This window comes from Scardinius erythrophthalmus (assembly GCF_964197995.2).
Source record: "Scardinius erythrophthalmus genome assembly, chromosome: 22".
Classification (NCBI taxonomy): domain Eukaryota; kingdom Metazoa; phylum Chordata; class Actinopteri; order Cypriniformes; family Leuciscidae; genus Scardinius; species Scardinius erythrophthalmus.
This window is the reverse complement of record NC_138242.1, coordinates 10,846,457-10,862,221: the sequence shown is the minus strand read 5'-3', so window position 1 is coordinate 10,862,221 and position 15,765 is coordinate 10,846,457.

The following is a 15,765-nucleotide window of genomic DNA, read 5'->3' as shown; positions in this document are numbered from 1 at the left end:
CGTTAAATATATCATTTTTAGAAGGTTGTGGTTTAAAAATAAACATTCTGACATTAGAGAGTTGTATCGGTCAAAGAAGCCCCAAGAAGGCTGTGGTTTAAAAATAAACATTCTGACATAAACACTCAGTCAGCTACACTGTTTACTTCTGAATATTATAGTTTGGTTCCCGAACGTGATAAATCCATCTATCTATAAATTACAGAAACGTCCGTCTGTCTGTCTGTGTGTTATTCGCATATCTCTCGAATGTGAGATAACCACTAAATGTGTGAAAACCACTATTTTCTGTTTCAAACTTTCACATAGCATCTTTAGGTTATAACAACATTGAAAATCAAAATCTGGATTTGAATTTTTTAAGATTTATTATAAAAACGGATTATTTTTTCCCAAAAATGCAATAAATTCATGACTTTTTTTTTTTTTTCAAAATGCTATTAATCCATTGAATCAATATAAAGTTATTTTTGATCATATTGCCATCGCAAGAAATATCTCCTGAACTTTTTTGACGGCGATCAGCTCACAAAAACTGATTTTGCACGGGCACTTTGCACTGCTCCCTGAATCGAGGTGCTTATTCATTTGTGGATGTAAACTGAATCTGTAAGTCAGCTATGCTGTTAGTGTTTACTTCTGAATATTATATTTCATTCTGGTGCGCTTAACGTTGTCGCTACTGTGTAATAATAGCCTATGCTATTCACCAACTAAACATATCCTATTCAATGCGTTCACAGTCTCTTTCACGGGCATCATTTGTAGTTGCCTATTCACAAACTGTTTGCTCAAGCATAGCGTTTTCTCGGAGTTCACTGTGTGCTTTTTACCATGCACAAATAAAAATGTCACTGAACTTTTGCTGTGTAATTGTAACAATGAGCACACACCAAACCAACAATTACTAAAAACACACACAAAAACTGATTTTGCACGGGCATTTTTTGCACTAGTTCACCCAATTTCGGCCTTTTGGTGATATATGCATGATCAGATAAGTTCAATATTAATGTTGCTTGCAGTTCTGATGTTGCTAGGCAACCACAGACAGCCTGCAGTAACTCAGGCATACAATTTTCAATCTGCCCCAAACTTCACATGTTTGATAAGACTCCTGTCCTGAACACATGCCAATGCTCATTATGATTATAGCAATAGCACCACCTGCTGGTAGCAGGAAGTGTGGCAAATACAAAGCGTGCTCGAAAAATCATGAAACTTTGCACACGCTTCAGAAGTGGTGACAATTTACGTGTGATGTGGTTTTAAAAATTGGTTGGGGCAAAATGGCTTACTTATTGCCCCTACATTTTGCCCCGGCTCGACGTTTCACGTACAGGTATGAAATTTGGTACACACATGTAAAGACCCAATACCTACAAAAAAGTCTCTTGGAGCATAGCCCTAAACACAACAGGAAGTCAGTTATTTTGAACTTCCTGTCAGATTTTGGGCAGTTTTTGCCATTTCCTGATGTTGTACTTTAACAAACTCCTCCTACAGTTTTGATCTGATCCTCTTCAAAGTTGGTGAGTGTAATCTTAAGGCCTTTCCTAAAGGTGCCGGGTGGCGGTGGCAGGGGTGCGAGGGCCCTTTTCATCGCTGCTTGCAGCTTTAATTATTCTTCTTCTTCTTCTTCTTCTCCAAAGTGAATCGCTTTTTAGAGGGCCTAAACATGCTCGAAAACTCATGAAACTTTGCACACGCTTCAGAAGTGGTGAAAATTTACGTGTGATATGGTTTTCAGAATTGGGGGGGGCAAATTCGGTAAATTATTGCCCCCACATTTTGCCCCGGCTCCTGGTTTCACGTACAGGTATGAAATTTGGTACATACATGTAATGACCCAATACCTACAGAAAAGTCTCTTGGAGCATAGCCCTAAACACAACAGGAAGTGAGCTATTTTGAACTTCCTCCTAGATTTTGGGCATTTTTCGTAATTTCCTGATGTTGTACTTTAACGAACTCCTCCTACAGATTTGATCTGATCCTCTTCAAATTTGGTGAGTGTAATCTTAAGGCCTTTGTGACGTTAAATTGCGAAGATCTAGAGTTTTCGTCGAAGGGTGTGCCCTCGGCGGCCTGACAAACATCTATCTATAAATTACAGGAACGTCTGTCTGTCTGTCTGTGTGTGTGTGTGTCTGTTCCTCGCATATCTCTCGAACCGTTAGTCCGATTAATTTCAAACTCGACAGGTGTCTTGCCACGGGCACGAGTAAGTGCAGTGCCAAGTTTGACATTGTTTGGATGAGAAATGCAAAAGATATCGTTAAATATATCATTTTTAGAAGGTTGTGGTTTAAAAATAAACATTCTGACATTAGAGAGTTGTATCGGTCAAAGAAGCCCCAAGAAGGTTGTGGTTTAAAAATAAACATTCTGACATAAACACTCAGTCAGCTACACTGTTTACTTCTGAATATTATAGTTTGGTTCCCGAACGTGATAAATCCATCTATCTATAAATTACAGAAACGTCCGTCTGTCTGTCTGTGTGTTATTCGCATATCTCTCAAATGTGAGATAACCACTAAATGTGTGAAAACCACTATTTTCTGTTTCAAACTTTCACATAGCATCTTTAGGTTATAACAACATTGAAAATCAAAATCTGGATTTGAATTTTTTTAAGATTTATTATAAAAACGGATTATTTTTTCCCAAAAATGCAATAAATTCATGACTTTTTTTTTTTCAAAATGCTATTAATCCATTGAATCAATATAAAGTTATTTTTGATCATATTGCCATCGCAAGAAATATCTCCTGAACTTTTTTGACGGCGATCAGCTCACAAAAACTGATTTTGCACGGGCACTTTGCACTGCTCCCTGAATCGAGGTGCTTATTCATTTGTGGATGTAAACTGAATCTGTAAGTCAGCTATGCTGTTAGTGTTTACTTCTGAATATTATATTTCATTCTGGTGCGCTTAACGTTGTCGCTACTGTGTAATAGTAGCCTATGCTATTCACCAACTAAACATATCCTATTCAATGCGTTCACAGTCTCTTTCACGGGCATCATTTGTAGTTGCCTATTCACAAACTGTTTGCTCAAGCATAGCGTTTTCTCGGAGTTCACTGTGTGCTTTTTACCATGCACAAATAAAAATATCACTGAACTTTTGCTGTGTAATTGTAACAATGAGCACACACCAAACCAACAATTACTAAAAACACACACAAAAACTGATTTTGCACGGGCATTTTTTGCACTAGTTCACCCAATTTCGGCCTTTTGGTGATATATGCATGATCAGATAAGTTCAATATTAATGTTGCTTGCAGTTCTGATGTTGCTAGGCAACCACAGACAGCCTGCAGTAACTCAGGCATACAATTTTCAATCTGCCACAAACTTCACATGTTTGATAAGAGTCCTGTCCTGAACACATGCCAATGCTCATTATGATTATAGCAATAGCGCCACCTGCTGGTAGCAGGAAGTGTGGCAAATACAAAAGGTGCTCGAAAAATCATGAAACTTGAAATGAAACATGAAACGCTTCAGAAGTGGTGACAATTTACGTGTGATGTGGTTTTAAAAATTGGATGGGGCAAAATGGCTTACTTATTGCCCCTACATTTTACCCCGGCTCGACGTTTCACGTACAGGTATGAAATTTGGTACACACATGTAAGGACCCAATACCTACAAAAAAGTCTCTTGGAGCATAGCCCTAAACACAACAGGAAGTCAGTTATTTTGAACTTCCTGTCAGATTTTGGGCAGTTTTTGCCATTTCCTGATGTTGTACTTTAACAAACTCCTCCTACAGTTTTGATCTGATCCTCTTCAAATTTGGTGAGTGTAATCTTAAGGCCTTTCCTAAAGGTGCCGGGTGGCGGTGGCAGGGGTGCGAGGGCCCTTTTCATCGCTGCTTGCAGCTTTAATTAGGGCCCGAGCACCGATGGTGAGAGGACCCTATTGTTTTTGCTCCGTTTATTATTATTCTTCTTCTCCAAAGTGAATCGCTTTTTAGAGGGCCTAAACATGCTCGAAAACTCATGAAACTTTGCACACGCTTCAGAAGTGGTGAAAATTTACGTGTGATATGGTTTTCAGAATTGGGGGGGGCAAATTCGGTAAATTATTGCCCCCACATTTTGCCCCGGCTCCTGGTTTCACGTACAGGTATGAAATTTGGTACATACATGTAATGACCCAATACCTACAGAAAAGTCTCTTGGAGCATAGCCCTAAACACAACAGGAAGTGAGCTATTTTGAACTTCCTCCTGGATTTTGGGCATTTTTCGTAATTTCCTGATGTTGTACTTTAACGAACTCCTCCTACAGATTTGATCTGATACTCTTCAAATTTGGTGAGTGTAATCTTAAGGCCTTTGTGACGTTAAATTGCGAAGATCTAGAGTTTTCGTCGAAGGGTGTGCCCTCGGCGGCCTGACAAACATCTATCTATAAATTACAGGAACGTCTGTCTGTCTGTCTGTCTGTGTGTGTGTGTGTCTGTTCCTCGCATATCTCTCGAACCGTTAGTCCGATTGATTTCAAACTCGACAGGTGTCTCGCCACGGGCACGAGTAAGTGCAGTGCCAAGTTTGACATTGTTTGGATGAGAAATGCAAAAGATATCGTTAAATATATCATTTTTAGAAGGTTGTGGTTTAAAAATAAACATTCTGACATTAGAGAGTTGTATCGGTCAAAGAAGCCCCAAGAAGGCTGTGGTTTAAAAATAAACATTCTGACATAAACACTCAGTCAGCTACACTGTTTACTTCTGAATATTATAGTTTGGTTCCCGAACGTGATAAATCCATCTATCTATAAATTACAGAAACGTCCGTCTGTCTGTCTGTGTGTTATTCGCATATCTCTCGAATGTGAGATAACCACTAAATGTGTGAAAACCACTATTTTCTGTTTCAAACTTTCACATAGCATCTTTAGGTTATAACAACATTAAAAATCAAAATCTGGATTTGAATTTTTTAAGATTTATTATAAAAACGGATTATTTTTTCCCAAAAATGCAATAAATTCATGACTTTTTTTTTTTTTTTCAAAATGCTATTAATCCATTGAATCAATATAAAGTTATTTTTGATCATATTGCCATCGCAAGAAATATCTCCTGAACTTTTTTGACGGCGATCAGCTCACAAAAACTGATTTTGCACGGGCACTTTGCACTGCTCCCTGAATCGAGGTGCTTATTCATTTGTGGATGTAAACTGAATCTGTAAGTCAGCTATGCTGTTAGTGTTTACTTCTGAATATTATATTTCATTCTGGTGCGCTTAACGTTGTCGCTACTGTGTAATAATAGCCTATGCTATTCACCAACTAAACATATCCTATTCAATGCGTTCACAGTCTCTTTCACGGGCATCATTTGTAGTTGCCTATTCACAAACTGTTTGCTCAAGCATAGCGTTTTCTCTGAGTTCACTGTGTGCTTTTTACCATGCACAAATAAAAATGTCACTGAACTTTTGCTGTGTAATTGTAACAATGAGCACACACCAAACCAACAATTACTAAAAACACACACAAAAACTGATTTTGCACGGGCATTTTTTGCACTAGTTCACCCAATTTCGGCCTTTTGGTGATATATGCATGATCAGATAAGTTCAATATTAATGTTGCTTGCAGTTCTGATGTTGCTAGGCAACCACAGACAGCCTGCAGTAACTCAGGCATACAATTTTCAATCTGCCACAAACTTCACATGTTTGATAAGACTCCTGTCCTGAACACATGCCAATGCTCATTATGATTATAGCAATAGCACCACCTGCTGGTAGCAGGAAGTGTGGCAAATACAAAACGTGCTCGAAAAATCATGAAACTTTGCACACGCTTCAGAAGTGGTGACAATTTACGTGTGATGTGGTTTTAAAAATTGGGTGGGGCAAAATGGCTTACTTATTGCCCCTACATTTTGCCCCGGCTCGACGTTTCACGTACAGGTATGAAATTTGGTACACACATGTAAAGACCCAATACCTACAAAAAAGTCTCTTGGAGCATAGCCCTAAACACAACAGGAAGTCAGTTATTTTGAACTTCCTGTCAGATTTTGGGCAGTTTTTGCCATTTCCTGATGTTGTACTTTAACAAACTCCTCCTACAGTTTTGATCTGATCCTCTTCAAATTTGGTGAGTGTAATCTTAAGGCCTTTCCTAAAGGTGCCGGGTGGCGGTGGCAGGGGTGCGAGGGCCCTTTTCATCGCTGCTTGCAGCTTTAATTATTATTATTCTTCTTCTCCGCATTTAATTGCATTTTTGAGGGCCTAAACATGCTCGAAAACTCACGAAACTTTGCACACGCGTCAGAACTGGCGAAAATTTACATCTGATATAGGTTTCAGAATTGGACGGGGCAAAATGGCTCGATAGCGCCACCTATAAAAGTTCAACGGAGTGCGCCTCCCGCAACGTTCCACGTACGTGCACGAAATTCGGTACATACATGTAATGACCTAATACCTACAAAAAAGTCTCTTGGAGCATAGCCCTAAACACAACAGGAAGTCAGCCATTTTGAACTTCCTCTCAGATTTTTGTGCAGTTTTTGCCATTTTCAGGCCTCGTACTTTAACGAACTCCTCCTACAGTTTTAATCTGATCATCTTCAAATTTGGTGAGTGTAATCTTAAGGCCTTTGCGACGTTAAATTGCGAAGATCTTGAGTTTTCGTCAAAGGGCGGGTCCTCGGCGGCCTGACAAATTTCGATGTTTCGCCATGAAACAGGAAGTTGCTGTAACTCAGGCATGGAATGTGCAATCTGCCCCAAACTTCACACTTTTGATAAGCGTTCTGTCCTGAACACATGACCATGCTCATATTCAGTTACAGTCATAGCGCCACCTGCTGGCAACAGGAAGTGACATGTTTAACACTGATATGGACTCCTAATAACATATAAAAAAGTGCCAGCAAGTGCTAAACATGCTAACAACATAATAGAAGCATGCTAAAACATGCTAGCAAACTCTTAGCTAAGTGCTAAAGCATGCTATTATTGCAATTAAATAGGAATTTGCTGTAACTCAGGCATGGAATGTCCAATCTGCCCCAAACTTCACACTTTTGATAAGCGTTCTGTCCTGAACACATCTACATGAGAAAATTCAGTTATAGTAATAGCGCCACCTACTGGTAACAGGAAGTGACATGTTTAACACTCTTGTGGTCTCCTAATAACATATAAAAAAGAGCCAACAAGTGCTAAACAGGTTAGCAACATACTAGAAACATGCTAGCAAACACTTAGCTAAGTGCTAAAGCATGCTATTACTGCAATTAAATAGGAATTTGCTGTAACTCAGGCATGTAATGTCCAATCTGCCCCAAACTTCACACATTTGATAAGAATCATGGCCTGAACACATGTCTATGCTCAAATTCAGTTATAGTAATAGCACCACCTACTGGCAACAGGAAGTGACATGTTTAACACTTTGATGCCGTTCTAGCAACATGTTAAAAATGCCATTGAGTTCTATACATGCTAGAAACATGTTAAAACATGCTAGCAGTACTTAGCTAAGTGCTAAACCATGCTAATTCAATGAAACAGGACTTTGTTGTTACTCAAGAAGGCAATGTACAATCTACCCCAAACTTCACACGTTTGATAAGAGTTATCTCTTGAACACATGTCCATGCTCATATTTAGTTATAGTCATAGCGCCACCTGCTGGCAACAGGAAGTGACGTTTAACACTGTTCTTGACTCCTAATAACATATAAAAAAATGCAAGTAGGTGCTAAACATCCTACCAACATACTAGAGACTTGCTAAAACATACTAGCAAACACTTAGCTAAGTGCTAAAGAATGATATTACTGCAATTAAATATGAATTTGCTGTAACTCAGGCAAGGAATGTCCAATCTGCCCCAAACTTCACACTTTTGATAAGCGTTCTGTCCTGAACACATGATCATGCTTACAGTCATAGCGCCACCTGCTGGCAGCAGGAAGTGACATGTTTAACACTGTTATGGACTCCTAATAACATATAAAAAAGTGCCAGCAAGTGCTAAACATGCTAACAACATACTAGAAACATGCTAAAACATGCTAGCAAACTCTTAGCTAAGTGCTAAAGCATGCTATTATTGCAATTAAATAGGAATTTGCTGTAATTCAGGCATGGAATGTCCAATCTGCCCCAAACTTCACACATTTGATAAGAATCATGGCCTGAACACATGTCTATGCTCAAATTCAGTTATAGTAATAGCGCCACCTACTGGCAACAGGAAGTGACATGTTTAACACTTTTATGCCGTTCTAGCAACATGTTAAAAATGCCATTGAGTTCTAAACATGCTAGAAACATGTTAAAACATGCTAACAATGCTTAGCTAAGTGCTAAAGAATGTTAATTCAATGAAACATGACTTTGTTGTTACTCAAGAAGGCAATGTCCAATTTGCACCAAACTTCACACGTTTGATAAGAGTTCTGTCCTGAACACACATCCATGCTCATATTCAGTTATAGCCATAACGCCACCTACTGGCAACAGAAACTGACATGGTTAACACCGTAATGCAGTACTAACCACATAATTATTGTGTACTAAGCATGCTAGAAACAGACTAAACATGCTAGCAACACTTAGCTGAGTCATGAAGCATGCTATTATCACCATTATACAAAACATTTTGTAACTGACTTTGACATACTCTTACTATATATACCTCCTTAAATGTACATTTCCCAACCATGCTCTGTCTTCCTAAAGCCACCGAGTGTTGATGGCACGGGTGCGAGGGCCCTTTCATCGCTGCTTGCAGCTTTAATTATTATTATTATTAGGGCCCGAGCACCGATGGTGAGAGGACCCTATTGTTTTTGCTCCGTTTATTATTAGGGCCCGAGCACCGATGGTGAGAGGACCCTATTGTTTTTGCTCCGTTTATTATTATTCTTCTTCTCCAAAGTGAATCGCTTTTTAGAGGGCCTAAACATGCTCGAAAACTCATGAAACTTTGCACACGCTTCAGAAGTGGTGAAAATTTACGTGTGATATGGTTTTCAGAATTGGGGGGGGCAAATTCGGTAAATTATTGCCCCCACATTTTGCCCCGGCTCCTGGTTTCACGTACAGGTATGAAATTTGGTACATACATGTAATGACCCAATACCTACAGAAAAGTCTCTTGGAGCATAGCCCTAAACACAACAGGAAGTGAGCTATTTTGAACTTCCTCCTGGATTTTGGGCATTTTTCGTAATTTCCTGATGTTGTACTTTAACGAACTCCTCCTACAGATTTGATCTGATCCTCTTCAAATTTGGTGAGTGTAATCTTAAGGCCTTTGTGACGTTAAATTGCGAAGATCTAGAGTTTTCGTCGAAGGGTGTGCCCTCGGCGGCCTGACAAACATCTATCTATAAATTACAGGAACGTCTGTCTGTCTGTCTGTCTGTGTGTGTGTGTGTCTGTTCCTCGCATATCTCTCGAACCGTTAGTCCGATTAATTTCAAACTCGACAGGTGTCTTGCCACGGGCACGAGTAAGTGCAGTGCCAAGTTTGACATTGTTTGGATGAGAAATGCAAAAGATATCGTTAAATATATCATTTTTAGAAGGTTGTGGTTTAAAAATAAACATTCTGACATTAGAGAGTTGTATCAGTCAAAGAAGCCCCAAGAAGGTTGTGGTTTAAAAATAAACATTCTGACATAAACACTCAGTCAGCTACACTGTTTACTTCTGAATATTATAGTTTGGTTCCCGAACGTGATAAATCCATCTATCTATAAATTACAGAAACGTCCGTCTGTCTGTCTGTGTGTTATTCGCATATCTCTCAAATGTGAGATAACCACTAAATGTGTGAAAACCACTATTTTCTGTTTCAAACTTTCACATAGCATCTTTAGGTTATAACAACATTGAAAATCAAAATCTGGATTTGAATTTTTTTAAGATTTATTATAAAAACGGATTATTTTTTCCCAAAAATGCAATAAATTCATGACTTTTTTTTTTTCAAAATGCTATTAATCCATTGAATCAATATAAAGTTATTTTTGATCATATTGCCATCGCAAGAAATATCTCCTGAACTTTTTTGACGGCGATCAGCTCACAAAAACTGATTTTGCACGGGCACTTTGCACTGCTCCCTGAATCGAGGTGCTTATTCATTTGTGGATGTAAACTGAATCTGTAAGTCAGCTATGCTGTTAGTGTTTACTTCTGAATATTATATTTCATTCTGGTGCGCTTAACGTTGTCGCTACTGTGTAATAGTAGCCTATGCTATTCACCAACTAAACATATCCTATTCAATGCGTTCACAGTCTCTTTCACGGGCATCATTTGTAGTTGCCTATTCACAAACTGTTTGCTCAAGCATAGCGTTTTCTCGGAGTTCACTGTGTGCTTTTTACCATGCACAAATAAAAATATCACTGAACTTTTGCTGTGTAATTGTAACAATGAGCACACACCAAACCAACAATTACTAAAAACACACACAAAAACTGATTTTGCACGGGCATTTTTTGCACTAGTTCACCCAATTTCGGCCTTTTGGTGATATATGCATGATCAGATAAGTTCAATATTAATGTTGCTTGCAGTTCTGATGTTGCTAGGCAACCACAGACAGCCTGCAGTAACTCAGGCATACAATTTTCAATCTGCCCCAAACTTCACATGTTTGATAAGAGTCCTGTCCTGAACACATGCCAATGCTCATTATGATTATAGCAATAGCGCCACCTGCTGGTAGCAGGAAGTGTGGCAAATACAAAACGTGCTCGAAAAATCATGAAACTTTGCACACGCTTCAGAAGTGGTGACAATTTACGTGTGATGTGGTTTTAAAAATTGGGTGGGGCAAAATGGCTTACTTATTGCCCCTACATTTTGCCCCGGCTCGACGTTTCACGTACAGGTATGAAATTTGGTACACACATGTAAAGACCCAATACCTACAAAAAAGTCTCTTGGAGCATAGCCCTAAACACAACAGGAAGTCAGTTATTTTGAACTTCCTGTCAGATTTTGGGCAGTTTTTGCCATTTCCTGATGTTGTACTTTAACAAACTCCTCCTACAGTTTTGATCTGATCCTCTTCAAATTTGGTGAGTGTAATCTTAAGGCCTTTCCTAAAGGTGCCGGGTGGCGGTGGCAGGGGTGCGAGGGCCCTTTTCATCGCTGCTTGCAGCTTTAATTATTATTATTCTTCTTCTCCGCATTTAATTGCATTTTTGAGGGCCTAAACATGCTCGAAAACTCACGAAACTTTGCACACGCGTCAGAACTGGCGAAAATTTACATCTGATATAGGTTTCAGAATTGGACGGGGCAAAATGGCTCGATAGCGCCACCTATAAAAGTTCAACGGAGTGCGCCTCCCGCAACGTTCCACGTACGTGCACGAAATTCGGTACATACATGTAATGACCTAATACCTACAAAAAAGTCACTTGGAGCATAGCCCTAAACACAACAGGAAGTCAGCCATTTTGAACTTCCTCTCAGATTTTTGTGCAGTTTTTGCCATTTTCAGGCCTCGTACTTTAACGAACTCCTCCTACAGTTTTAATCTGATCATCTTCAAATTTGGTGAGTGTAATCTTAAGGCCTTTGCGACGTTAAATTGCGAAGATCTTGAGTTTTCGTCAAAGGGCGGGTCCTCGGCGGCCTGACAAATTTCGATGTTTCGCCATGAAACAGGAAGTTGCTGTAACTCAGGCATGGAATGTGCAATCTGCCCCAAACTTCACACTTTTGATAAGCGTTCTGTCCTGAACACATGACCATGCTCATATTCAGTTACAGTCATAGCGCCACCTGCTGGCAACAGGAAGTGACATGTTTAACACTGATATGGACTCCTAATAACATATAAAAAAGTGCCAGCAAGTGCTAAACATGCTAACAACATAATAGAAGCATGCTAAAACATGCTAGCAAACTCTTAGCTAAGTGCTAAAGCATGCTATTATTGCAATTAAATAGGAATTTGCTGTAACTCAGGCATGGAATGTCCAATCTGCCCCAAACTTCACACTTTTGATAAGCGTTCTGTCCTGAACACATCTACATGAGAAAATTCAGTTATAGTAATAGCGCCACCTACTGGTAACAGGAAGTGACATGTTTAACACTCTTGTGGTCTCCTAATAACATATAAAAAAGAGCCAACAAGTGCTAAACAGGTTAGCAACATACTAGAAACATGCTAGCAAACACTTAGCTAAGTGCTAAAGCATGCTATTACTGCAATTAAATAGGAATTTGCTGTAACTCAGGCATGTAATGTCCAATCTGCCCCAAACTTCACACATTTGATAAGAATCATGGCCTGAACACATGTCTATGCTCAAATTCAGTTATAGTAATAGCACCACCTACTGGCAACAGGAAGTGACATGTTTAACACTTTGATGCCGTTCTAGCAACATGTTAAAAATGCCATTGAGTTCTATACATGCTAGAAACATGTTAAAACATGCTAGCAGTACTTAGCTAAGTGCTAAACCATGCTAATTCAATGAAACAGGACTTTGTTGTTACTCAAGAAGGCAATGTACAATCTACCCCAAACTTCACACGTTTGATAAGAGTTATCTCTTGAACACATGTCCATGCTCATATTTAGTTATAGTCATAGCGCCACCTGCTGGCAACAGGAAGTGACGTTTAACACTGTTCTTGACTCCTAATAACATATAAAAAAATGCAAGTAGGTGCTAAACATCCTACCAACATACTAGAGACTTGCTAAAACATACTAGCAAACACTTAGCTAAGTGCTAAAGAATGATATTACTGCAATTAAATATGAATTTGCTGTAACTCAGGCAAGGAATGTCCAATCTGCCCCAAACTTCACACTTTTGATAAGCGTTCTGTCCTGAACACATGATCATGCTTACAGTCATAGCGCCACCTGCTGGCAGCAGGAAGTGACATGTTTAACACTGTTATGGACTCCTAATAACATATAAAAAAGTGCCAGCAAGTGCTAAACATGCTAACAACATACTAGAAACATGCTAAAACATGCTAGCAAACTCTTAGCTAAGTGCTAAAGCATGCTATTATTGCAATTAAATAGGAATTTGCTGTAATTCAGGCATGGAATGTCCAATCTGCCCCAAACTTCACACATTTGATAAGAATCATGGCCTGAACACATGTCTATGCTCAAATTCAGTTATAGTAATAGCGCCACCTACTGGCAACAGGAAGTGACATGTTTAACACTTTTATGCCGTTCTAGCAACATGTTAAAAATGCCATTGAGTTCTAAACATGCTAGAAACATGTTAAAACATGCTAACAATGCTTAGCTAAGTGCTAAAGAATGTTAATTCAATGAAACATGACTTTGTTGTTACTCAAGAAGGCAATGTCCAATTTGCACCAAACTTCACACGTTTGATAAGAGTTCTGTCCTGAACACACATCCATGCTCATATTCAGTTATAGCCATAACGCCACCTACTGGCAACAGAAACTGACATGGTTAACACCGTAATGCAGTACTAACCACATAATTATTGTGTACTAAGCATGCTAGAAACAGACTAAACATGCTAGCAACACTTAGCTGAGTCATGAAGCATGCTATTATCACCATTATACAAAACATTTTGTAACTGACTTTGACATACTCTTACTATATATACCTCCTTAAATGTACATTTCCCAACCATGCTCTGTCTTCCTAAAGCCACCGAGTGTTGATGGCACGGGTGCGAGGGCCCTTTCATCGCTGCTTGCAGCTTTAATTATTATTATTATTAGGGCCCGAGCACCGATGGTGAGAGGACCCTATTGTTTTTGCTCCGTTTATTATTAGGGCCCGAGCACCGATGGTGAGAGGACCCTATTGTTTTTGCTCCGTTTATTATTATTCTTCTTCTCCAAAGTGAATCGCTTTTTAGAGGGCCTAAACATGCTCGAAAACTCATGAAACTTTGCACACGCTTCAGAAGTGGTGAAAATTTACGTGTGATATGGTTTTCAGAATTGGGGGGGGCAAATTCGGTAAATTATTGCCCCCACATTTTGCCCCGGCTCCTGGTTTCACGTACAGGTATGAAATTTGGTACATACATGTAATGACCCAATACCTACAGAAAAGTCTCTTGGAGCATAGCCCTAAACACAACAGGAAGTGAGCTATTTTGAACTTCCTCCTGGATTTTGGGCATTTTTCGTAATTTCCTGATGTTGTACTTTAACGAACTCCTCCTACAGATTTGATCTGATCCTCTTCAAATTTGGTGAGTGTAATCTTAAGGCCTTTGTGACGTTAAATTGCGAAGATCTAGAGTTTTCGTCGAAGGGTGTGCCCTCGGCGGCCTGACAAACATCTATCTATAAATTACAGGAACGTCTGTCTGTCTGTCTGTCTGTGTGTGTGTGTGTCTGTTCCTCGCATATCTCTCGAACCGTTAGTCCGATTAATTTCAAACTCGACAGGTGTCTTGCCACGGGCACGAGTAAGTGCAGTGCCAAGTTTGACATTGTTTGGATGAGAAATGCAAAAGATATCGTTAAATATATCATTTTTAGAAGGTTGTGGTTTAAAAATAAACATTCTGACATTAGAGAGTTGTATCAGTCAAAGAAGCCCCAAGAAGGTTGTGGTTTAAAAATAAACATTCTGACATAAACACTCAGTCAGCTACACTGTTTACTTCTGAATATTATAGTTTGGTTCCCGAACGTGATAAATCCATCTATCTATAAATTACAGAAACGTCCGTCTGTCTGTCTGTGTGTTATTCGCATATCTCTCAAATGTGAGATAACCACTAAATGTGTGAAAACCACTATTTTCTGTTTCAAACTTTCACATAGCATCTTTAGGTTATAACAACATTGAAAATCAAAATCTGGATTTGAATTTTTTTAAGATTTATTATAAAAACGGATTATTTTTTCCCAAAAATGCAATAAATTCATGACTTTTTTTTTTTCAAAATGCTATTAATCCATTGAATCAATATAAAGTTATTTTTGATCATATTGCCATCGCAAGAAATATCTCCTGAACTTTTTTGACGGCGATCAGCTCACAAAAACTGATTTTGCACGGGCACTTTGCACTGCTCCCTGAATCGAGGTGCTTATTCATTTGTGGATGTAAACTGAATCTGTAAGTCAGCTATGCTGTTAGTGTTTACTTCTGAATATTATATTTCATTCTGGTGCGCTTAACGTTGTCGCTACTGTGTAATAGTAGCCTATGCTATTCACCAACTAAACATATCCTATTCAATGCGTTCACAGTCTCTTTCACGGGCATCATTTGTAGTTGCCTATTCACAAACTGTTTGCTCAAGCATAGCGTTTTCTCGGAGTTCACTGTGTGCTTTTTACCATGCACAAATAAAAATATCACTGAACTTTTGCTGTGTAATTGTAACAATGAGCACACACCAAACCAACAATTACTAAAAACACACACAAAAACTGATTTTGCACGGGCATTTTTTGCACTAGTTCACCCAATTTCGGCCTTTTGGTGATATATGCATGATCAGATAAGTTCAATATTAATGTTGCTTGCAGTTCTGATGTTGCTAGGCAACCACAGACAGCCTGCAGTAACTCAGGCATACAATTTTCAATCTGCCCCAAACTTCACATGTTTGATAAGAGTCCTGTCCTGAACACATGCCAATGCTCATTATGATTATAGCAATAGCGCCACCTGCTGGTAGCAGGAAGTGTGGCAAATACAAAACGTGCTCGAAAAATCATGAAACTTTGCACACGCTTCAGAAGTG